We start from the raw sequence: 24,947 nt of genomic DNA on the forward strand, positions 1-24,947 counted from the left end.
GACACAAATGTGGAAAAATTTGTCGTCGCAAATACAAAAACAAAGGCAAATACTACACCAAATGCCGATTTGGTTTCCCTAGACCAGTTACAAATACAGGTCAAGTAAACAACCTCATGTCTTCAGTTAGACATAGTGTTAAAGGTAAGTCACCTAAAAATACATATTACATAAAAAGAAAAGAAGAAAGATATATCAATGATTATAATGCAATCATTGCCCACTTATGGAATGCAAACATAGATGTGCAGTACATTGCAGACAATTCTACTGCAGTTGCACGATATGTCACAGCATACTTAACTAAAGCAGAAAAGACAGAGCTCCAAGACCTCTGGAATGACCTGTCATCAGATAAAACAGTATCTCAGAAATTATACAGCTTGGGCATAGAAATGCTCACCCATAGAGAATGTGGATCTTATGAAGCAGCTGATCGTTTAACTGGTACTTCATTGTATGGTAAATCTGAAAATATAGTATGGCTAAGTCTTGGTCCAGCTAAATCTAGAAAAATAGTTCTAAAATCATATGAAGATATAGAAACAGTAGCCAAATATGATCCCAACAGCCAAGACATTTTAAAAAACAATTTATTGGACACATGCTACCCAAACAGAAGTAATACTTTGGAAAACATGTGTCTTTACCAAATAGCCCAAAACTACACATACAAAAATAATCTGAAACCTGATGAAAAAAAAGGTAAATATAGAGTGACAGACTGTGAAGGCAGCTTAGTTAAACTCACTGAACCAAATGTAATTAATCATATCAAATTGTTCAACTCTTCAAACCATGGAGAAAAGAAGAACAATTACTAGATAACTATGACTCATATGAGGATGCTTTCAAAGCAAATGAAAGCACTATAACTGATGTAAACTTTACACCGTACAAAACAATGTTGCACAATGAACAGCAACATGAAGAAGAACTCCAAGCCCAACTAGATAAGGATACTCCTGACAGTAGTCAACCTTCTGTAACAGGAAGCCAAGAACCACTGGGAGAACCACTAATAACAAATGAGGCAGAATTAGCTATGATAGAAGTAGAAAACACCATGTGTCAGTATGAAGATAAGGAAGACTTAACTATACTACAATCAAAACTAAACAATGAGCAAAGTAGCATTTTTCAAGAAGTAACAAAACAAATTGCACATGGTGTAAAACATGAAAATAAAGAATGTTCCTGCCATAATTATAAACCTATACTACTGTACGTCAGTGGTGAAGCTGGTTCTGGCAAAACATTCCTAATCAAAATCATTAGTAAGTTCCTTCAACAATTGACAAACAACAAACTGTCAGCTGTTGTCACTGCCCCCACAGGTTTAGCTGCCTACAACATAGGTGGTGTTACATTACACCGATTACTACTATTACCAGTAGACTATTACAAACTTTCTGCAGAAGCTGCAATGGAATTATGCAGAGTATTGAAACAAATGAAAATGCTACTAATAGATGAAGTGAGCATGGTCTCCAATCTGATGTTAGCTTTGATTCACCTCAGATTACAAGAAGTACTCAAAACAGACTATGAAGAGCTCTTTGCAGGAAAACACATTATTGTTTTTGGGGATCTGCTTCAATTAACACCAGTAAAAGGTGAACCTATTTTTAAAACATTAGGGCAAAAACTCTGCCGTAAAACTGTTGGCAGCATTGGAAATGTCAACCTTTGGCAACATTTCCAATACAGAGAATTAACAGAAAACATGCGCCAATCTGCAGATATAATTTATGCCAACATTTTAAAAATTTTGAGAGTTGGTATACTTTCTAAAGAAGCAGAAGCAACATTGAAAACCCGGCACATTAATACACTTCATGGCGATAATGCATGTGCTACAGATGTTATGGAACAATTAGCCCACACAAATGTCAATTGTATGGCCTTAATGCCAATTCTTGCAAGCTGTCTCAAATTCAATGAAATAATGTTAAGTAAAGAAATGCAACCAATAATGGAAATTAGCGCCACAGACAAACTAGATGTACATGGTATGACACTACCCATGTGTGACCAAGCCACAACAAGACTAAATAATTTAGAAAAATCAATCTCAAACACAGCAGGTTTAGAAAAGATGTTAAAATTATCCTTAAATTGCAGATTTACTATTTTTTTTTTACCTACTTTTTGGTCATTTTAAAAAGAACTACTGGACGGATTTTCACCAAATTTGCAAAAGCACGCTTTCGGGACCAAGCCGCTGCTCCTGGTCCAAATTTGGTGGAAATCCGTCCAGCGGTTTGGGCTGTAGGTGCGAGCAAAAATGTTTTCCCATTCAGTCTATGGGAAAAAAAAAGTTTTGGGACCCCCCTATAACTTTGCCCCCCCTGGACAAAACCTCACCCAACTTTGCAGTTTGGTGAGGACCTGTCCAGGGAGAGCGAAGTTATAAGCCGCCCAAAAAGTGCTCTTCCTATGGAAACACTAACTTAACCATAACTACATGGCCACTACCGTGGCCATGTAATATATATATATATATATATATATATATATATATATTTTTACACAGAAATGTCCAGTACTTTAGAATGGCTTGAGGAACATTTCCCATGTGAGGAAATATCTGAAGATAGTGATACTAATGGTAGACACTTCTCTATATAACCAAATTAATAATCATTATTTTATGTGCACTTAACATATATATTTCTTTTTAACAGACCATACAAATATTGAAAATAATACACCAAAAGAGACATTAGAAAATATTCTGTAGCGCATGGAACAAAAAATGGACATGCTCATGGAAAATTTCAGTCTTTTGAAACATTTTGTGGAGAACCACATAAAAGAAAAAATTTAATATTGTTGTGCAACATGTACCTGTTCCCCCTCTCCATATCCCAGTCAACTATCCCCAAACCCTCAACAACAAGAAAAACGTTACGATGAGACTTCCATCCCTTCATCTCCTCCCATCCATCCATTCCAAACCCCCAATTCCCCTGTGTTTGTGTCAGTTTCTGCTTCCCCCTCTCTTTCATAAATTTTATATTTGTATATAATTAAAAAAATATTATGTGTGTTTTAATTCAGTCCTTTGTGTCTTATTTTTTTTAAAAAAAGGCAGTTAACAGCACGGGTGTCCGGGATGTCCGTAATTACCCAAAATGGGGGTTTCCTAAGGACACTAAACCTGTCCGTACTGTCCGGACGCAAGATGAAACTGTTCTAAGAACACACGCGGTGTTCAGAATGTACGTAATTAACCAAAATGGAGGTGTCCTAAGGACACTATACCTGTCCGTACTGTCCGCAGGCAAGGCGAAACTGTTCTAAGAATACGCAAGGTGTCTGAAATGTCCGTAATTAGCCAAAATGGAGGTGTCCTAAGGAACTATACCTGTCCGTAATGTCCGCAGGCAAGGTGAAACTGTTCTAAGAACACACGCGGTGTCCGGAATGTCCATAATTAGCCAAAATGGATGTGTCCTAAGGACACTATACCTGTTTGTAATGTCCGCAGGCAAGGTGAAACTGTTCTAAGAACACGTGCAGTGTCTGGAATGTCCGTAATTAAACAAAATGGAGGTGTCCTGAGGACACTATACCTGTAGGAACTGTCCGCAGGCAAGGTGAAACTGTTCTAAGAAAACACGCGGTGTCCGGGATGTCCGTAATTAAACAAAATGGAGGTGTCCTAAGGACACTATACTTGTCAGTACTGTACACAAGCAAAATAAAACTGTTCTTAGAACACGTGCGGTGTCCGGGATGTCCGTAATTATCCAAAATGAGGGTGTCCTAAGGACACTATACCTGTCCGTACTGACTTTAGAACATCTACGCACATGTGCACCACACCCATAAGTCCTACGATTATTGCACCTGTCCGTAACTGTCCGTCTCACTTGTGTCGAACTTTTAATTATTTTCAGGACCTGAACACAGTCCGTAGAACACCCGTGCGCACGCGCACAACCGGTCCTGTCCATTTGGTGTCCTGCAGACACCCGTTCCCTTAGCAGACGTGTTTGCAACATCATCATGTGACCGCACCCACGCTGAGCGTGTGTCCTGAATTGCGGACACTGTCCGGGTCCCCGAACATTTTAAAAGTACTTTTTCAGACAATCCAAAGTATTTTATAGTTAAAAAAATTAACCATTGCACATGTCCCAGACAATAACCCTGACTTTCTACATACTTTTTGAGCCTTTTTTTGAGTGTTCGATCTGTCTGCAAACCGCACGGGTGTCCACAACGCGCGCACCCGCACCTCTATAAAAGGCCACACCCCAGAGCTCATCTTCATTGTGCTTCTGGCTATCTGACAGAGCATTGCCTACTTTGGCTGCTAATCTTCCAGATTTTGATGCTCTTGCTGCTTTCCATCAGACCTGATGGCATCTATGCTTGCTGGTCCAGCTGGTGCTACATCTGTCTGAGCACCACCCCCGGCCCCTCCACCACCACCACCTCACCAAGAACCTGAAGAGGGTAACAGGTGTGACGATGTAGAGGAGGAGGATGAAGAGGATGACGAGGATGAGGTAGTGGATGTCCCTATTACCAGCACTCGCTGTGAGTCTTAGGTGTGGCGGTTGTTTACCATTCATGGTGACGTACCAAAAGCATGTGCAAACAAGGTCACCTGCAATCAGTGCAAAATGGTGCTGAGTCATGGGAGGACTGGTTCGTACAGCTTTGGTACGACATCTATGAAGCGTCACCTAAGGTTGTTACACGGTGGGGTTGTTTGCAAGGTTGTACCTTGTGATCAATGTAGTAGGTTCAGTTCCTCTACCACATCCTCCGTTTCTGATCCTGCCACCACAAGAGACACTCCTGTGGGACAGCGCATCCCTACAGCTGCCTCACAGGCCATCCATGATGCTGTTGACCCTTACCTTCTGAGAGTCACCATTTTGTGTATATACTGCGATGCGTCAAGGAGCATGAGAAGGGCTGCCCACTACCTAAATAAGGCCCACCCTACATCTTCCTCTCTCCACCTACCCTTTCTTATCCCCATGGTTGGTGTCCCTTCCTTCCCCTCCTTTCCCCTCCTCTCCTAGTGTGTCATGTGTAAAAAAACAAAAAAAATATAAAACAACAAAAATCGCAAAGAAAAAGGCTATTTTCAGAGCCACCTTTCACAGTCTACAAATAGAAGTGGCAAATAACTTGAGCAGTACCCTGTGCATTTTTTAGAAGTTCGTGGACAGTTGGCAGACATCTTAAATTTTGGGGTGCGGCCCTATCAAAACCACTGCACTTTTCTCTGGGAGGAAGTGGTGGCTCTGAAAAGAGCCTTTTGGTGGTGTTTTTTTATGTTTGAAAAACTTGAAATAGTCAACACCTACTACAAAATGGATGGCTGTAATTCCAAAAAAGGTCGCAATGCATTTTTGTACATTTCTCAGAAAAATCTGATAACCAGCATAAGTAAGATGGACTCCATCTCTGCAAAAAATGTATGTGCTAAGAAAACATAATATATTCATTGTGAAAAGAGGACATGCCAACATCTCTTAGAAAGGCACAAACAGCCTTATTGACATTAAGCCTCGCTTTCTCCATTTGTGAACCAAATGAAGAAGAATGCAGCCACCTTTGTCTCTGCGCAAAACGAGAAAAAATTAATTGGGAATTTGGAAACATGTCCATGACCTTCCCAAGTCCTTCTTTCATTGCAAATGGCAAAGAAATTCCAGACACATGTCTTAAACTGTTCCCTCCACAATGAATTATAATTATGTCTGGATGATGCTCTGTCTCCAAACTAGCACAGAGAGGTACCAAGTCCAGCCACTTTTTTCCATGCACTCCATGCCAGTGCACTTCCACATGAGGAAATCCAAGATCTGAATCTACTCCACAGTGTTCTGCATGCACCTCCAACCAATGTATCCATGAGTCTCCCAAAATCCAGATAATCTGTTTTTTGAAACACACAGCCATAGCTAACTGTTCTTCTTTCAGGAAAAAGAAATTCTGACAAACTCTCTCCTTACACAACACACCCAGTAAACTGTACTGACCAATCCCTTGATCTGTTCATTCTCATTTGCATGCCTCTCCACCCCAAAATCCCTGTATGTAATACTCGGTGTCCGCGGACTACCGTCATGTCCGCGGACATATCGAAAATCTGAGCGTGGTGAATGTACATTTAAATAGTGTGCCCCATTTCCCCTTTGAGGTTGGCTCTGAAAAGAGCTGTTTTTTTTTTGTTTGACAAACACCTGTTCTTTTGTGTTTTTTTTCTTACTTTACTACTCAAATTTTCACATAACCTTCTTCAAAGCAATCCTTACATTCCAAAACAGCATGGCATTTCCCAAAAAAGATAAGGAAATGCCATTTTCTTTAAAATAAACAGCATCACTGTAATCAATATTCTCATTATTATAGGAAAAACATACCAGGTCTAAGCATGAAAGCCCAAATGCCTCAGTTGATTGCACACCTAGCAATGTTTTGCTGAGGACAAAAAACAGAACTATTGTCCCACCTTGCCCTAGGTACTAATCCAGAAAAAACATTACTTTGGCATTTGGAAGGATGTTCATTACTGCTTGAACCAAGTGTTCCAAATCTACCAACAAAGTAGGGGCACTGACATAGCCCAAATGGAAAGCATCTTAGTGCAAAACTACCACATGGGGACTGTTCATCCTGCCCATATCTTCACAAACGTCTACAATTCCCTTTACATTGCAATCAGGCACAGTGTTCTACACCACCTCCACTCCTTTAACATCGAAATTGTTTGCCACATGCCTGCATTGAACATACTGCTGTAAACAATGCACAAACATATCTCCAAGCACCAACATCCTGACTTTCTCCACCTCTGCCATCGTCACTATACACAGTCTCTTTCAACACAAATCCACAACCTCAACATCTGATTGGCTGATCCCTACAGTCCCCTTTCCATGCTGGAGTTGCTGGATAACCCCAGATGTGGCACGCCCTGTCCGCAGAGAGCCGCAGTGTCCACAGACCGCGTAACTCTTTTTCAGCCCTTCTACCCTTTCCACATCACTCTCTGTGCCATTCCCTCATTGGATACAGCTAAGCAGCCACACAACCATCCACCAATCACATCCAAGACCTCTACATCTAACTCCATCATCAGAGTTCAGCACTTCAAATGTACTGTTGATCACTCTGAGTACAAGTCTCATATCATTGGAAAGCACCTACTACATAAACTACTCTACAAGTCTCCAAGATTTCTACTTGCAGCTGCATGCATATCCACATGCATGAATACAAACTACAGGTATGCATATGTTCTGCACAATACATGTACAACTCTTATAAATGCATATAAACAGAGTAACAGCCACTTAACCTGTATAACCTATACAATGAACTTACTGTCCTTTTTCCCATCTGCTATAATCAACTGTCACTTCCAAACCTGTCTGCTATCTAAATAATTTTTTACACACACAGCTATCTAAAAAATAATAATATCAGAAGATGGGAGAAATAACAGTATAATTGTAGAAAAACATTTAGTAGTGTATTATAAAGTTACACACAGCCAGGATAATGTCATGCATCTTCATAAACTCACACAGATAGACACTATCATTGAAAAGCTCCCAGCTGCAATAACACCACTACCTGTAAACCACATCCTTCTGATTTAGTACCCAAATCTTCACAAATGCATACATTCCATGCTTTTCTATACAGTTTCTGCCATTCACCTTAGAAAAATTGCAAAATAAGTATATCATTACTTCTTCTTTCTCCTAACATTCAATAACACAGCCTTTAAAAAACAAGTGAGTTTCATACACTTAGTATTCTACTCATTTGCAAAGCATGTTCAACTAACATATTGTAAGTAAAATATAAAGGCTGCACATAGCCAAAGGAAACTGCAGGCACATACTATGTTCAGATATCAAACAAGAATACTACTACAAAAACATAAAAATCAACGTCTAAATTAACATCAGTGCTATAAACACACAAAATTACTAACTTCTTTCTTTTACAATTGCAATGAAGACCACTCTCCTGAAAAGCAGCAGCATCTGAACTACAAACAACATCTCTGAAGAAACCTGCTCATTCCACAAAAAAAGAGTAAGTACAATACTACTTTAATATTCTTACTGTTACTGAAACACACTGTGTGGTTGATTCATGTAATTTGTGCACCAAATAAACAGAGATTTCTGCACCATTCTGTCCACAAATCCCCATTTATTAAACAGGGATTAGCAGGCAGAATGGCACACAAATCCCCGTTTTTTGGAACACAAATAACATAACTCAGCTCCTAGAATGTTAGTATTACAAAGCAAAGAACTGTTTTAATTTTATACCATTAGATTTACTATGAGTGCTTCTCCTCACCACAAGCTCACTTTCTACTGCCATCTGAACCTCAGTATAGTAACACACAAATAGAAGAATAGCCTTCTCAACTAATTGCAGCTGCCCAATGCATAGTCACACACCACCACATACATCTTTACCATCATACTCAGACACTCATGCACACAGCACACATACATTGCAGAACAGCCCAACCCATACCTTCTTTTTTTTTCAACAGACCCCAAAGAATGCCTACCAAAAAGCAAGTCCATAGAAAGCAACGCAGAAATAGAGCAAATTAAATTAAAAGTGTCCAAAATAAGCATCCATCTCTAGCAGAGTTTGTACAAAAAGTTCAAACAAAACAGCTAATACAGTTATTTAGCGAAACAAAACAAGCTTCCAGTACAGAAACTTTACCTCCTCTATCAAAATGTAAAACGAAACAGAAAATGACTAACAAGAATTCAGCTACCAGTACTGTTAAAACTGCTCCTATAAATCTTGATATACTGGCAAGTAACCATACCAAAAAAAGTATTTTAGCAAAAATGTTCTGCCACAGAGTCCTTCAGAATCTTATAAAAACGGGAGACAAATCATGCAAAACTCTTAAAACCTACGTAGAAAATTAATCTTAGAAGCTTTGATAGACAGTGCAATCCTTCTCAAAAGAAAGGTATGTATTTTAGTGTTAAACAGAATGAAACCACTAACAATTACTAAATTACAAAAAAGACTTCTCAATAAACTGAATGTCAACAAAAATAACTTCTTAAATATCTGTGGAGGTGAATGGAGTCACACCACAAGCACAGAACCATATTTTAATGAACAAGCATACAAACAAAAGCAAAAAAAAAACTATTGCCATACAAAGCAGTGGACGAGGTTATGAAAAACGTAATAATACCTTAATGCAACAAGAAATACCGCTTACAAAAATATCTCCAGAAAACTCAGTACTACCTCTCCATTCAACTGAACCAGAACGTCCAGTATACAAATGGCCATGCACGTCAGTGTGTAACATTGCCAAAAAATCTTTCAAATCTTTACGCCAGTTCCTCAATCAGTATGTGAAAGGCAAAGACAAAATCAAAATGAAACTGCGGGAAAATATGGATACCTGTCCAGAGTGCAAATACACAGGACTACAAGGACATTCATTAGCCTGCATTTCAGGACCTATTTGCAAAAGCACCTTCAATCATATCAAAATGATATCAACACATCATTCAACTATAAGAAATCTAGTCTATAAACTGTACTATGCTAAAAGTCCTGCTTTATCACTAGCCAATTTAAATAACAATCTTCTACGTGGTACAGCCAAAGACCTACTCGAAGAAATAGAGCATATCCAGAAAAAATATTTTGGAAGTGAAAGCCACTTACAAAATGCAGTAGCTTTACAACAGACTAGCAACAATTGTACATATGGCAACCTTCTAATACACACATACAAAAAAAGAAATACTAAAATGTAAAAGTACATCTGCTGAAGTACCAACCCATGTGTGTGTGTGTTGCCGCAGAGCTTTTTATAAAAGTAACACAAAAACTATAGACGTAACATACAAAATAGAAAACAATGAAGAGTCCGAATGGTTTGAATTAGCTCTCTACCTTATATCAGAAAACAAATACGAAATAACTGACCCCTTAATACTTTGCAGTTACTGCACTACAAAACTTGACAACAATCAAACTCCTTCACGTGCTATCACAAATAATTTGGAATTATTCCCACTACCAAAACCCCTGCAACAACTTAATTTATATGAGAGCATCATAATTCAAATAGTGCACCCATTTCAAGCAATAATATGCCTTCAACCAAAAACAGCAAAATTACCTCCCTCTGAATTGGTGAAAGGCATTCGTGGCAAAGTAGTTTATTTGCCATTAGATCTAAAAGAAAATGTGCACACTCTGGGAGTACAATGTCCAATAGAGCAATCTTTAATTGTCTTAGTAAATGGTGTACCTACAAAAGCCAAACACATTTGGCAACAACTTTTAGACTTACATAAAGTTAGACAAGCCTTGCAATATTTAAAAGACAATAATGAATACTACAAAGAAATAAATATTGAAGAAAACTTAAGGGAAACAACTGAAATAATTCAAGAGTCACCAGAAAATGGTCAATTTCAACTTCTAGATCCTGCTACAGTATCCAATATTTTAGACCATTATACAATTCATCCATTACACTCTAATGACACCATAGATGATGTACTAGAAACGTACCAAATGCGACAAACCAAAGGATGACCAATCAGCATATGGGAAAAAAGTATAAAAGCACGTGCTTTTCCTCTACTCCTTCCTACTTTGAAAGGAGGAAGGTATGATGATAGACCTATTCAGATAACATCATAAGAATATCGCTCATCACGAATGTATTCTGAAGATCCCAGATTTAGACAAAATGTGGAATACATATTCCACCTACTCTTTGAAAGTGAACTAGCAACTCTATGTTACGGAGTTGCACACACATTGAAATCAGGAACCCACTTTCAAAATATGTCAGCTACGCAATTACTACAAAAAGTGCAAGAAAAAGATGAGGTTTTACAATCAAGCATTACACATCTGTTAGCAAACATGCGTGGTATTAAAGAGTACTGGTTCCGATGTCATGGAGATGTACGCTGTATGATAAGAAACCTTGGCCCACCCACTTGGTTTGTTACATTAAGTTGTGCAGAATATGCATGGGAAGATTTACATGATTTCCTACGCATATCAAACAAAAACAAAACAAACATAAATATACTAACAGCTGTAGAACTTTGCTCTCTAGATCCTGTTAATGTTTCAAGATGTTTCCATCATTGTTTCATTGCTATGCTACACTTTATTTGTAATAAAACTGTTCCTCCCCTTGGAGAAGTGCAATACTTCTTTTGCAGAAAAGAATACCAAGCCAGAGAAGCACCACATATCCACTTGCTTTTATGGATTAAAGATGCTCCTACATTTGGTCAAGACAGTGATGCCACTGTTTTACAGTTTATGGAAAAATATGTCACTTGTGAAATTCCATCAGAAGCAACAAATAGTGATCTTCATGCACAAGTTGTACAATTTCAAAGACACACATGTAGCAAATATTGTCATCGCAAATACAAAAAACAAAGGGAAATACAACACCAAATGCTGCTTTGGTTTCCCTAGACCAGTTACAGAAACAGGTGAAGTGAACTACTTCATGTCTTCAGTTATACATAGTGTTAAATGTAAATCACCTAAGAACACATATTACATAAAAAGAATAGGAGAAGCAAAATATATCAGTGATTACAATGCAATCATTGCCCTCTTATGGAATGCAAACATAGATGTGCAGTACATTTCAGACAATTCCTTTGCAGTTGCATGATATGCTACAGCCTACTTAACCAAAGAAGAAAAAACAGAGCTTCAAGACCTCTGGAATGACCTATCATCAGACAAAACACTGTCTCAGAAATTGTACAGCTTAGGCATAAACATGCTCTCTCATAGAGAATGTGGCTGCTATGAAGCTGCAGATCGTTTAATTGGTACTGCTTTGTATGGAAAATCTGAATATATAGTATGTCTAAGTCTTGGTCCTGCTAAATCTAGAAAAAGAGTTCTCAAATCATACGATGACATAGAAACAATAGCCAAGACATTTTGAAAAACAATTTACTAGACACATACTACCCAAACAGGAGAACCACTTTAGAAACCATGTGTCTATACCACATAGTCCAAAACTTCACATACAAAAATAATATAAAACCCAATAGAAAAAAAGGTAGCTACAGAGAGACAAATTATGAATGGAGCTTAGAGAAACTTACCAAACCAAGCTTAATTAATCATATCAAATTGTCATTAAAAACTCCTCAACATAAAGAACTATATTACATGTCCCTGCTACAACTGTTTAAACCATGGAGAAAAGAAGAAGATATACTAGATAACTATGACTCCTATGAAGACGCTTTCAAAGCAAATGAAAGCACTATAACCGATGTAAACTTTACACAGTACAAAACAATGTTGCACAATGAACAGCAACACGAAGAAGAACTCCAGGCCCAACTAGATAAGGACACTCCCGACAGTAGTCAACCTTCTGTAACAGGATGCCAAGAACCACTGGGACAGCTACTAATAGCAAATGAGGCAGAATTAGCTATGACAGAAGTAGAAAACACCATGGGGGTTATTACGAGTTTGGAGGCAGCCATGGCACTATTAGCGCCATAGCTGCCTCCAAACCCGGGTCTGGGTCCGGTATCACTGAATGGGGACTTACCGGGACATTCCGACATATGCGGACCCGGTAAGTCCCCATTCAGTGAACCATTCCCCATTCCCATTTGAGCCCCCAGAGGGCTCAGTGGGAATGGGGAAGGCGCTAATAACGGGCTCTCAAATTGCAGGCCCATTATTAGCTCCAAGGTCCCTTAATGGTTCCTGCAAAGAAGGGTTGGTCAGACCAGCCGTTCCTGCTGGGACCCACTAAGGGACCTCGGAATATGGTGGTAGGGGCTTAACGGCACCACCATCCTTAGCGGTGCCGTTAAGCCCCTACCGCCATACTGGAGTCACTATGAAGAAGATACAGAAGGCTTAACTGTACTACAAACAAAACTGAACAAAGAGCAGCGTTCCATTTTTCAAGAAGTAACAAAAGAAATTGCACATGGTGTACAACATGAAAATAAAGAATGTACCTGTCAAAATTACAAACCTATACTACTATGTCAGTGGTGAAGCTGGTTCAGGCAAAACATTCTTAATCAAAATCATCAGCAAGTTCCTTCAACAATTGACAAACAACAAACTGTCAGCTGTTGTAACTGCCCCCACAGGTTTAGCTGCCTACAACATAGGCGGTGTCACTTTACACCGATTACTACTCCTTCCAGTAGAACACCAAAACAAATTAGAATATTACAAACTTTCTACAGAAATTGTAATGCAACTACTCAGAGTGTTAAAACAAATGAAAATGCTATTAATAGATGAAGTGAGCATAGTCTCCAACCTAATGTTGGCTTTGATTTACCTGAGATTACAAGAAGTACTTAAAACAAACTACAAAGAGCTCTTTGGAGGAAAACACATTATTGTTTTCGGAGATCTTCTTCAATTAAAACCAGTGAAAGGTGAACCTATTTTTAAAACCATAGGACACAAACTCTGCCGTAAAACTGTTGGCAGCATAGGAAATGTCAACCTTTGGCAACATTTCCAATACAGAGAATTAACAGAAAACATGCGCCAATCTGCAGACCTCACTTACGCCAACATTTTAAAAAGTATTAGAGTTGGTGTACTATCTCAAGAAGCACAAGCAATATTAAAAACCTGGCACATCCATGCACTTTATGGCCATAACTCATGTGCTACTGATGCCATGGAATAATTAGCACACAAAAATGTCAATTGTATGTCCTTGATGCTAACTCTTGCAAGCTGTTCGAAATTCAATGAAACAATGTTGAAAAAAGAAATGCAACCAATAATTGAAATTTGCTCCACAGACAAACTGGACATACATGGTATGACACTACCCATGTGTCAACAAGCCACAACAAGACTAAATACCTTAGAAAATTATATCTCCAACACAGCTGGCTTGGGGAAAATATTAAAATTATCTTTAAACTGTAGAGTAATACTCAAACATAACCTTGACGTGGAGCAAGGACTAGTTAATGGAGCACTGGGAACTGTTGTTGGCTTTCGAACATACGCACGTGACAACAACATTCTAGCATACGCAGTCATCATTTACAAATCACAAGGTCTTACCCTAGATAAAGCATTGATAGATATTGGGAATACAGGGCCTCATTACGAGTTGGGCGCAAAGGGATACCGGGCACCGGTAAGGACACCAGTGCCGGTAATCCCTTTGCACCCTATTCCGAGTTCCCTTAGCGGGTCCCTTCCTTAACGCCTGGTTTACTAGGCGTTATGGACGGGACCCGTTAAGGTACTTTAGAGCTAATAACGGTACCGCAATTTGTGGTACCGTTATTCGCGCCTTCGCCCTTCCCATTGAGCCCTATGGGGGCTCAAAGGGGAATGGGGAATGACTTTTTAAATGGGGACTTACCGGTCCCGCAAAGGTCGGAATAGACGGGTAAATCCCCATTGAACCTGACCTGACTTGGTACCGGTATTGGAGGTAGTCATGGCGCAAATAGCGCCATGATTACCTCCATTCTAGGAATGAGGCCCACAGTCTTTAAAGTAGGCATGAGCTACGTAGCACTATCATGCTTACGTACACTTGACGGTCTATTTCTAATCAACTTTGATGCAAGTAAAGTAAACGCTGATATTCCTTGCATTTTAGAATACAATGGACTATGTTCACTATACACCCCATCTAAAAACATATCCTGTTCCACAAAAAGCAAAACGTTGTAAAAGAAAACTAGTTCAAACAGAAATTCAACAGGATCTCATTGCAAATCCTCCAAAGGGAGTAAAAGAAGCTAATACTTCATCAATTACTACAACCAAAGAAGAATCTATTACTCAAATTAACTCAGGTACTTCTTGAAAGAAGCAACACACACTCCGAAAAAAACTTCTTGGACACAGAACTATCTGGTCCATTAAAATTTCCAAATATAACTGTTGTAAATTGCTACGCAAATGTAGCAATCAATATTCTATTTCAATTGCCACCAATTGTTGACAACATTTACTTACACAGTACATACCAATTGTGTTTGCAAATGTTAGTCCTTCATAGAAATGCAACCAACAATCCTGACAACACATATAGTATTCATGGAATAAGACAAGAATTGGACTACTGTGCTGGAATGGTGAAATTCACTATAAACTCACAAGAAGATCCACAAGAATGTCTAATGTACTTACTACAAGTACTGGAAAACAAAATCATACCTATACATGAAATCTTCCAGATTTCATACATGTGGAAACATACACGCACTCTGTGCAACAAAATGCACCACGAAGAAATCCCTAATGAACGTTTTGTCTATGTTTCCATACCTAACTGTAAATCCATTCCATTTCAGCAACTTGTACAAAATGCAAACCATGGCAGATTATGTACTACCTGCAATTCAGATACTTGTTTCACCTTACTAATACAAACACATAGTAAATACGTAATACTAATGCTTCTACGTTACAATGCAAATGGTACTAAAAACAACTGCAAGCTGACTGGATTCACATATGGTCAAGTATCACTTGGTAAGAAAACCTTCACAACCATAGGTATAATCTACCATGCAGGAACCACAACCAATGCAGGTCACTACACTGCATATATAAAAAAGAATTGTGGATGGTTCGAATGTAATGATAGTACCATTACTTTAAAGCAAAGATTGCCAGCACATCTTATAAATGCTTATTTAATATTCTTAAAACCAAAATTTAATAACTAATCTGTGCATAAACATTAATAAAACTTCAATTAGAAAACTATAAACAGTTAGAATACGCCAACAGGTATCTAACCGCCCCAAGATTCTGCAACAACCAAACAGATAAATCAATACCACTAAATTATAAGAAGAAATAAACAGTTAGAATACGCCAACAGGTATCTAACTGCCCCAAGATTTTGCAACACCCAAACAGATAAATCAATACCACTGGAAAATAACAAGAAATAAACAGTTAGAATACACCAACAGGTATCTTACTGCCCCAAGATTTTGCAACAACCAAACAGATAAATCAATACCACTGAAAAATAAAAATAAATAAACAGTTAGAATACGCCAACAGGTATCTAACTGCCCCAAGATTTTGCAATAACCAAACAGATAAATCAATATTACTGAAAAATAACAAGAAATAAACGGTTAAAATACGCCAACATGTATCTAACTGCCTCAAGAATCTGCAACAACCCAACAGATAGATTAGCAACTTGAGAATATAAATAAAAAACTATAACAAGTTACAATTCAACAACAAGTACCTAACAATCTGCTACAAGCCAACAGATAGAACATTAGCCAGAAACAACAAGTAAACACTGAAAACACAGAAATACATGTACTGTACCAAAACAAAAAAGGGTTTTTTAAATCCAACATGGATCTTCTTTCCCACAGACCCAATGATTTAAGCAACAAACACAGAAACTGAGCAAATTGCACAGTACACTGGTTTGTAGTCTAGTAAATATGAGGGTTGAAATAAATCAGAAATGTCTATTATTCAATGTCATAAGTCTTTAAAAACTACCGACACTAACATTATCTTTTCTTTTATGACAGAAATTGACAAAGAATATATGTGCTCCAGTTACCAAACCAAACAGTAAGTATATTATAATAAATACAACTCATAAATACGACTCCATAACACAACCATTGAAGCAAACATGTAACCGTACACCACAATACAAAATGTTTACTTCCATGGATATGTTATACTGCAGTGCTTGTTACCAAACTCTACAATCTTATTGACATGACGTAGCCAAAACTTCACATACAAACTATACAAATCAAACAGTACATAAACTGTAGATTTGCAAATATTTCATAGAAATTCAATTCTATGGGTGTGATCTATGGGTGTGATATGATGCGGTGGTTGTGTCCAGGGCCTAGAGTCTTGGGTGCATGGCCTACTGCCTTCGGCCTTGCTCCCAAGACTCTAGGCCCTGGCCATAACCACTGCAGCATATCATACCCATAGATCACATCCATATAATCAAACAGCCATGCACCCAAGACTCTAGGCCCTGGCCACAACCACCGTAGCATATCAAACCCATAGAATCTAACATTTTAACTGGCTATATGACCTACCGCATTCATTTTCTATGTCCGCAGACTGCACAGCTGTCAGTGGACATGACGAACACAACAGGGTTTGCATATAGCACGGACAGGTATAGAGTCCTTAGGACACCTCCATTTTGTTTAATTACAGACATTCCGGACACCTTGCGTGTTCTTACAACATTTTCAACTTGCCTGCGGACAGTATGGACAGGAATAGTGTCCTTAGGACACCTCCATTTTTGTTAATTACGGACATCCCGGGCACCGAAAGTGTTCTAAGAACAGTTTCATTTTACTTGCGTACCACACGGACAGCTATAGTGTCCTTAGGACACCTCCATTTTGGTTAATTATGGACATCCCGGACAGCATGGCTGTCCGCAGACAAGACGAACACAATGGGGGTGCATGCCACCTAAATAAATACAGCATTTGACCCATCTCTTACTCCCCCACCCACCCCAAACACTCTTACACACCAACACACTTGCCCAAGTTGTATTTCTCCCCCATTTGTCACTGCGCTGTTCGCGGATGTCCGCGGATCCAAGATGGCAGGCGCATCGAAACAATCTGACACACTTCACGCTCTTCACCATCCAATCAGCGAACACGTTGCATGTCTGCAGACATGACGCGAGCCGATCAGCCAATCAGTGTCCTGTCCGCGGAGCGAACAGGGAAATGTGTCCGCAGAGCGGACATAGATATCACAAATTATTTGTGACATACTTTTTGGTTGTTTTAAAAAAACTACTGGATGGATTTTCACCAAATTTACAAAAACCCTCTTTCGGGACCAAGCCGCTGCTACTGCCGCAAATTTAGTGAAAATCCGTCCAGCGGTTTGGGCTGTAGGCGTGAGCAAAGCTTTTTCCCCATTCAGTCTATGGGAAAAAAATACGTTTTGGGACCCCCCCTATAACTTTGCCCCCCCCCCCCGGACCAAACCTCACCAAACTTTGCAAAATTCAGAGTGGGCCATATACTTTTTTTTGCAAAGTTTGGTGAGGATTCTTCCAGGGGGAGCAAAGTTATAGGCAGCCCAAAAAGTGCTCTTCCTATGGGATTAGCAACGTAACCATAACTTCACAGCCACTACTGTGTCTGTGTAATATGATCATGAATATGCACATGAATATGAATTTGAATATGTATTTGAATATGAATTTGTATAGTTTAATGTAATGATATTGAAAGGTTGATTAATTTCAACTAAATCAATCAATTAAAAAAAAGAATGCCATATTGATCACATTCAGAAAGGATATGAGTCCAATAATATCATGGGGCAATATAGAGGAGCTCATCCCGTCACAGGGAGCAATGTCAGGACCATCCAGGGTAAGAATTTTGACATAGGGAGCATTGGGGAGAGGATCGATAAAGCCTATCAAGACTTAAGAGAAAGTAGCAAATTGGGAAGCCAAGGGAAGGGAGAAATGTCCCTGGCCGTCCAATCAGAAAGCAAAGAAAGAGATCTGTTCAGTTTCGAGCATAGAGCCTTGTCCTTATACAGGCTGATTTTAAATAAGGGTGAAGGGGACGAAAGCCATATTAGCTGGGGACTAGATATGTCAGTCGAAGAGAGAGAAACCTTCCGTGGGGAGGAGGTAGGAAGTGCATGCAGTCCCTGGGGATGTCTGCAGACAGACAAGGAAATGAGATGGACTAATCTAGAACAGCTTCAGGATAGGGCACCTGATCCTATACCATACCCAGAGTGATCTAAAGGATGATCGGATAACAAGAAGGGAGAGTCACCACCATATGTGAGCAGGCTGAGGTCATTGCCAGGAAGAAGGCGATCAGGAACCATTGTGCCCACTATGGATAGGCAAACAATGGGAGCTGATTGCTGATTTGGATTCACACAGTTCCCTTTATTGGAGAAAGGAGGGGCCAGACCACAGTGTATTCCCTGGCCACAAATGGATAAGGATAATTTAAGATGCACATTTCCCAGTTTAACGGGGGGTGCTTGAAAATTGATTTATGAGCTAGAGAAAATGACAGAGGGAAATACATTAGCAATAGGGATCATTAAGGGTCTCCAAGCAATACTTGAAGGATACTCAAGTGTCACAGCACATAACCCAGCGCATGATGAAGCACCATTTAATAATTGTAGAGCAGATGTCTGGAGGGCGCTCAGGGTATCCTGATATGTCAGATATGGGTGCAATTATGGCACATAAGTTGAAAGATGACGAAGATCCACTTGCTTAAATTCAAAGTATTCAGGAATGGTGGACTCTTGAAATGCGGGAACCGTGGGGAAGACAGTGGCTGTATTCTACCACATTTTGTGTCAGTGATTCCCAGAACAGGTATAGAGACAGCTCAAGAAACTAGTAGGAATGGAAGCAAAGCCATGTGCAGAAATACAGTCGTCCATAGTGCATCATTGCCAGCTGTTACAAGAGAAAAACAGGAAGAAGGAAAATGCTTGAGGAAGCAAAGTTAGTTCAGAAGAAATTGTCAAAATATGGCATAGAAGGGGCAGTATTGACAAGCGGAGAAGGATTGGGAATTCAATAAGCAGAGGGTGCATCACAGGCGAAGATTCAACACCAAATGGATCAAAGAGGGAATGGGTTTATGCTGCGAGGCAGAGGAATGGGCTACAGAGGAAGGGGTGGTTTCCAGAATAACCAAGGTGGTTTTCAGAATATGCAGAATGATAATCAGAATGTGCAAGGAGGATTCAACCAAGGAGGGCTAGTCAGAAGAGCTCCTCCTGTAAGTTGGACATGTGGAATGACAGGGCACATTGTGCGCACATGTGCAAGCCATGGGTGTGTACAGAATGGGCCATTCTCAAGAGGGGGGACAGCTTATTCTCCAGCATATAGCTCACAGGCTAGGGATGGGTTCACCCAAGATCAAACAGTGTATCAAGCACAAGCACCGCAAATACAACAAGCATTGCTTCCACAGCAAGCAACATTGAATCCACCGCACCCATGCAGATACAGCAGAATGCAAACATGGGGCAGTTATTGGCACCTACAGTAGGGGATGTCATGGTGGTGGGAGGAAGTCCTTTTACAGGTACAGGGATATGCATGTACCCACAATAGGACAGCTCACAGGGCAACTTGATGTGTTCAGTACTATCAGTGACACAAGACCCTCAAGAGGAACCAAGGGTCGATGTGACGATAGGAGGCACATCTTTTTCTTTTTTAGTAGACACTGGGGCTACTCGTTCATGTATATGAGAGGGAAAATACCCAATGTCGGGAAATGCCATGAATGCGCAAGTTTTCTCTGGAGCTACGAGTCGAGTTTCTTTTACTGATAGGAGAGTGTCACATGTCTGTTCCAATATAGTATTCAAGACAGACACTGGTTAACATTCTAGGATGAGATTTAATGACGAAACCCAGGGATAAATTGTATGAATGTGGGAAAATTCATATTGGCATTTACAGGGCAAATGGCTCTGCAAAGAATGCCATTAGAGCCAGAAGTCTTTCTTTATGGGGTACGCATTTTGTTGGCGTGGCTACCCAGATTAGTGGGAAAGATTATGAGAATATCTGATGAGTTTTTGTTCAGGCCACAGATACCTATGGACGAAAAGGAGAGACAGACTAGTCCCATAGAGTTAAATGCAGACATAGTGGGAGGGGAATTGGCCATGCTCGAAGGAACAGATGATGAGGGCAGGACATGAAGAACAGTGATTGCTATTGGGGAAGGGTATAGATTGGCTGACGTCACTGACGAGGATATGTTTAAAGATGGTCCATAAGATGATGACGTAATGTCCGATGTGAGTATTACATATTGGATCAGAATAGAGAAAAGAGAGATCCCACAGAGAATGGTGATAATGCGGCAGCGCCCAGAATTTTTTAATGACGACTCAGAAAAGGTTCCAAACCCTTTATGGACTACAGGCCCCTATGACATAGGCCTATTGAATGGGGTAGGGGAGGTTAAGATTAAGCTGAAGCCAGCAGCAATTTTACCTTGAGTAAGACAGTACCCAATGTCTCGAGAGGTGGATGAGGGTATTTTTAAGACTAAATCAACCCTGATGAAACAAGGTATTTTAGTGACGTCAGCGTCATTGTGTAATACCACGGTGTACCCTGTGAAAAAATCAAAGGGAGGGTCGTATAGAGCCATACAAGATATGAGGCTGATCAACCAGATTGTAGAGGCAGTTTCCTTTAGTTCCAAAACCGGCGACAATACTATGTAGCATCACAGCAGAAGCACTGTATTTTAGGATGATTGACTTGAAAAATGCATTTTTCTCAATCCCGTTACATGAGGACTCCCAAGAACTTAAACCATTTACGTTTCACCAAACTAAATTGAAGAGCACTCGTTTGCCACAAGGGTACTGTGAGTCTCCATAGATCTTTAATAGGGTCTTGCAGATGGACTTAGGCAACATTGATTTGAAAAGTGGTGTGCAGCAGTACGTAGATGATATTTTGGTTGGTAGCATGAGTGTGGGTATTTGATTATAGTTCATGCACAAGACCCCTTTTGCAGGCTCTGAAGAAAGCACAAGTGAATAAGGAAAGAATAGAATGGAATGAGGAAATGGACGAAGGGTTTCAAGAATTGAAGTAAGCAATTTGTACAGCTCCAGTTTTAGGAATTCCCAACTATGATGAGGAATTCTTTTTGTTTTCACATATGAATGTGACAGTCATGACAGTGGTGCTTACATAGAGTAATACATTGGGGTACAAACCCCTGGGATATTACAGTGGGATTTTAGATCCAGTTATGAGAGGGCACTTTCCTTGCGAACAGTCACTGGCAGCAGCCTGCGTTCGCAATAGTAAAGTCTACTAGTATTGTGATAGGGTGTTCTATGACATTGTTTGTTGAGCATGCTTTGTTTGCCATTTTGGAGAAACCTAAGGGTACATTGACATCTCAGCCTCAGAGGGCTTCCACAAATCAGGTAGTTATATTGAATCCAACAATAAAAATAGTGAGGTGTAAAATAGTGAACCCTGCCATGTTTGTAGCTGAGCCTGTGGCAGATGGTGAGTGCGTGCATGATTGTGCTAACTACAAGGAATTCTATGATGACATCCCACGCATAAAGGAAAATGTGCCAGCAGGTGGGAGATTCTCTTTATTGACAGGTCTTCAAAAATTGATCAAACTAATGGGAAAAGGCATTCAGGAGCTGCCGTGGTGGGGCATAGAGCAAATGGGGAATTTGAGGTTGTAGCAAGTGCAAGACTACCGTCTCACTTTTCAGCTCAGACAGCAGAATAAGTGGCACTTGCTGTCGTGCTTTAGAAACATGCAGGGCAGGAAGTAATGGTGTACAGTGACTCTGCCTATGTGACGTCAACAATGTACGCAGAGCTAGCACGTTGGAAAAGGAGGCACTACCTCCGAGCAGACGGCACTCCAGTGCAACATGCAGCATTATTGGACAGGCTTATCAAAGCACTACAACTCCCAGTAGCCATTGCAATAGTTAAATGCGCATCACATACTAAGCAAACTGACTTTATTTCTCGTGGGAACTAAGCCGCAGATGAAGAAGCCAAAAGGGTTGCCTATTTACCAAATATTTCAAGTTTAAATAAACCAGTTGTAAAGGAGAAAGTAGTCACAATTATGATTGTAAATGAAGGGTTTAATCATTTATCAAGAACACAGTTGATGGAGGTTCAAGGTGTAGCAAGAATTGTGAAAATGGAGTGGGTGTTCTTTATCCCCCTCAGAAGCATTGTGGCAACAGGACAGCACATGAAAGCCGGTGATGCCTGTAGCCTTGTTAAGGGTAGCTAAGGGCAGCACTTGAACAGCTGCACTTCTCTGCACATGTAACTAGGGAAAGCCTGGCAGCAGCTATTGTGCATCGAACTTGTTAGAACACGTTGCATTTTATGTAGTAAATTGCTTCATATGTCAAAAGTGTACTGCTGGGCATACATTGCGAACAATCAGAGGAGTGATTCCTCAACTGAACTGTCCTTTTCAGCATTTACATATTGACTATGTTGATATGCTGCAAGTATGTAGTGGATACAGGTATGTGATAGTGGTGATGTGTTCCTTTTCTAGGTGGATCAAAGCAGGTTCTTGAACACACCCTGATGCCACTTGTGCAGTGAAGTTTTTAGTCTGAGAAGTCTTTCCCAGAAGGGGAGTATGTGCCATGCTGAGATCCGACAATGGGGTCCATTTTGTTAATGAAGTATTTGAACAGATTAGGCTATTGCTTAGTATACAACACACATTTTGTTTATCACCCGCAAGTGAATGGAATATGTGAGAGACTCAACAGTCTCCTTAAAGAGAGAATTGCAAAATTTAAATTGACATTGAAGAAGCGATGGCTGTCTTGCCTGCCCCTTGCATTATATGTATTAAGGAATCAGCCTGGGTCGGACCACCACCTCACACCCCACAAGTTAGTTACAGGGAGGATAATAAGAATGCCTTTGTCTCCTCCATCGAGGAGCAGAAGTGATTCCCGGAAGACTGCAGAAATGTTAGGAAATGAGTTACATGCTTAGTTGACATGTATGATGGCTTGTATCTCTGTCATTTCAGACTAATTCAAGCATAAGCGGGGTCGTCTCAGAACACAGATGAGGACCATTCAGCAACCAGACTTCAGAAATTACTTCCTGTACCGCGACTATTTGTGGGAGATTCTGTCCTAGTGGGTAACTTCAGAAGGAAGTGGCACGAGCCCTGTTTAGTGGTCCCTTTATTGTAGAGAATATTACTCCCTCAACAGTAAAAGTCCAATATAGACATGCCTGGATCCACTTAAGTGACGTAAAGCCTTACGCCGGTGAGACTGATGCACCCCCAACCATCGATTAGGAAGCAAGACATGAAGAAGAAGTTCAGTACGTGCAGATTCGATCGATGATGAGGTAGAAGGCCGCTAAGGTTGCTAACTAAATAAAAGTGTTCATTTGAACTGTGGCTCACTCTGCACACTCTTTATAGATATTATAGTAGGAGTGCAAAACTAAGTTCTTAACTCACAGGAATCTTTGAATTGGACTTTAGAAAGTGTTTATTTACTGAATATGCCAAATCTGGAGTTCGAATTTGATGACTGGAAACGTGAGCCGTTTCCAGATTCATTTCTCACTGAGTTTCTTATTAGTTAATTGAGATGTTCCTAACAGATGCAGATGCCCATAGCCTACTTCTCGCTGTTTTTATTTACATACTTCAAGCTTATCTTGCTCGTGTTGGGTGTAGTACTAATATATATGTTTTTCAGCAAGATCCTAAAAATGGTCCTGCAATTAAGAGGCTGCTTATGGTGATAGTTGAACAAATCCTGCAGTTACCTGATCATTAAACAAGGTTGCCTGATTAAAAAGATGTTTTCCTTCCTTAAAACAGTACACAGGCACAATGAGGAATGTTGGGAGTGGAAAAGTGAGCAAACTCAACGACGTGTGGAGAATTGTAAATGTTGGGGATTAATGTATTGGTGCATAATATATATGTGCTCACCATTTTTTTTTCTGGTTTTGCTAATCTATACTGTCTACTTCATTGGTCCAAGTAAGGTAGAAGTCCCTTCAATTCTTCCCACTCCAGTGACTTATGCAGAATTATCTGTTACAGAAGGACCAAGGCCATTTGTGATTATCCCTACACCAGTGACACGTGTAAGGTCATCCATTTCTCTAACAAGTGTTCCTATGATTCCCCCTGTTGGAACGACCTTTATTGATGGACTTCATGAGCATTATGCACAAGACCTCCTTGCCAGTGGGAGACACAGGAGAAGCACAAGGGAAGGTGATTATGAGTTAAATAATTATCTAGACAGTACAGCACATTAGGGGAATAACATGTGGT

Source organism: Ambystoma mexicanum, chromosome 5q (genome assembly GCF_040938575.1).
Source record: "Ambystoma mexicanum isolate Mex_15411 chromosome 5q, UKY_AmexF1_1, whole genome shotgun sequence".
Taxonomy (NCBI): Eukaryota; Metazoa; Chordata; class Amphibia; order Caudata; family Ambystomatidae; genus Ambystoma; species Ambystoma mexicanum.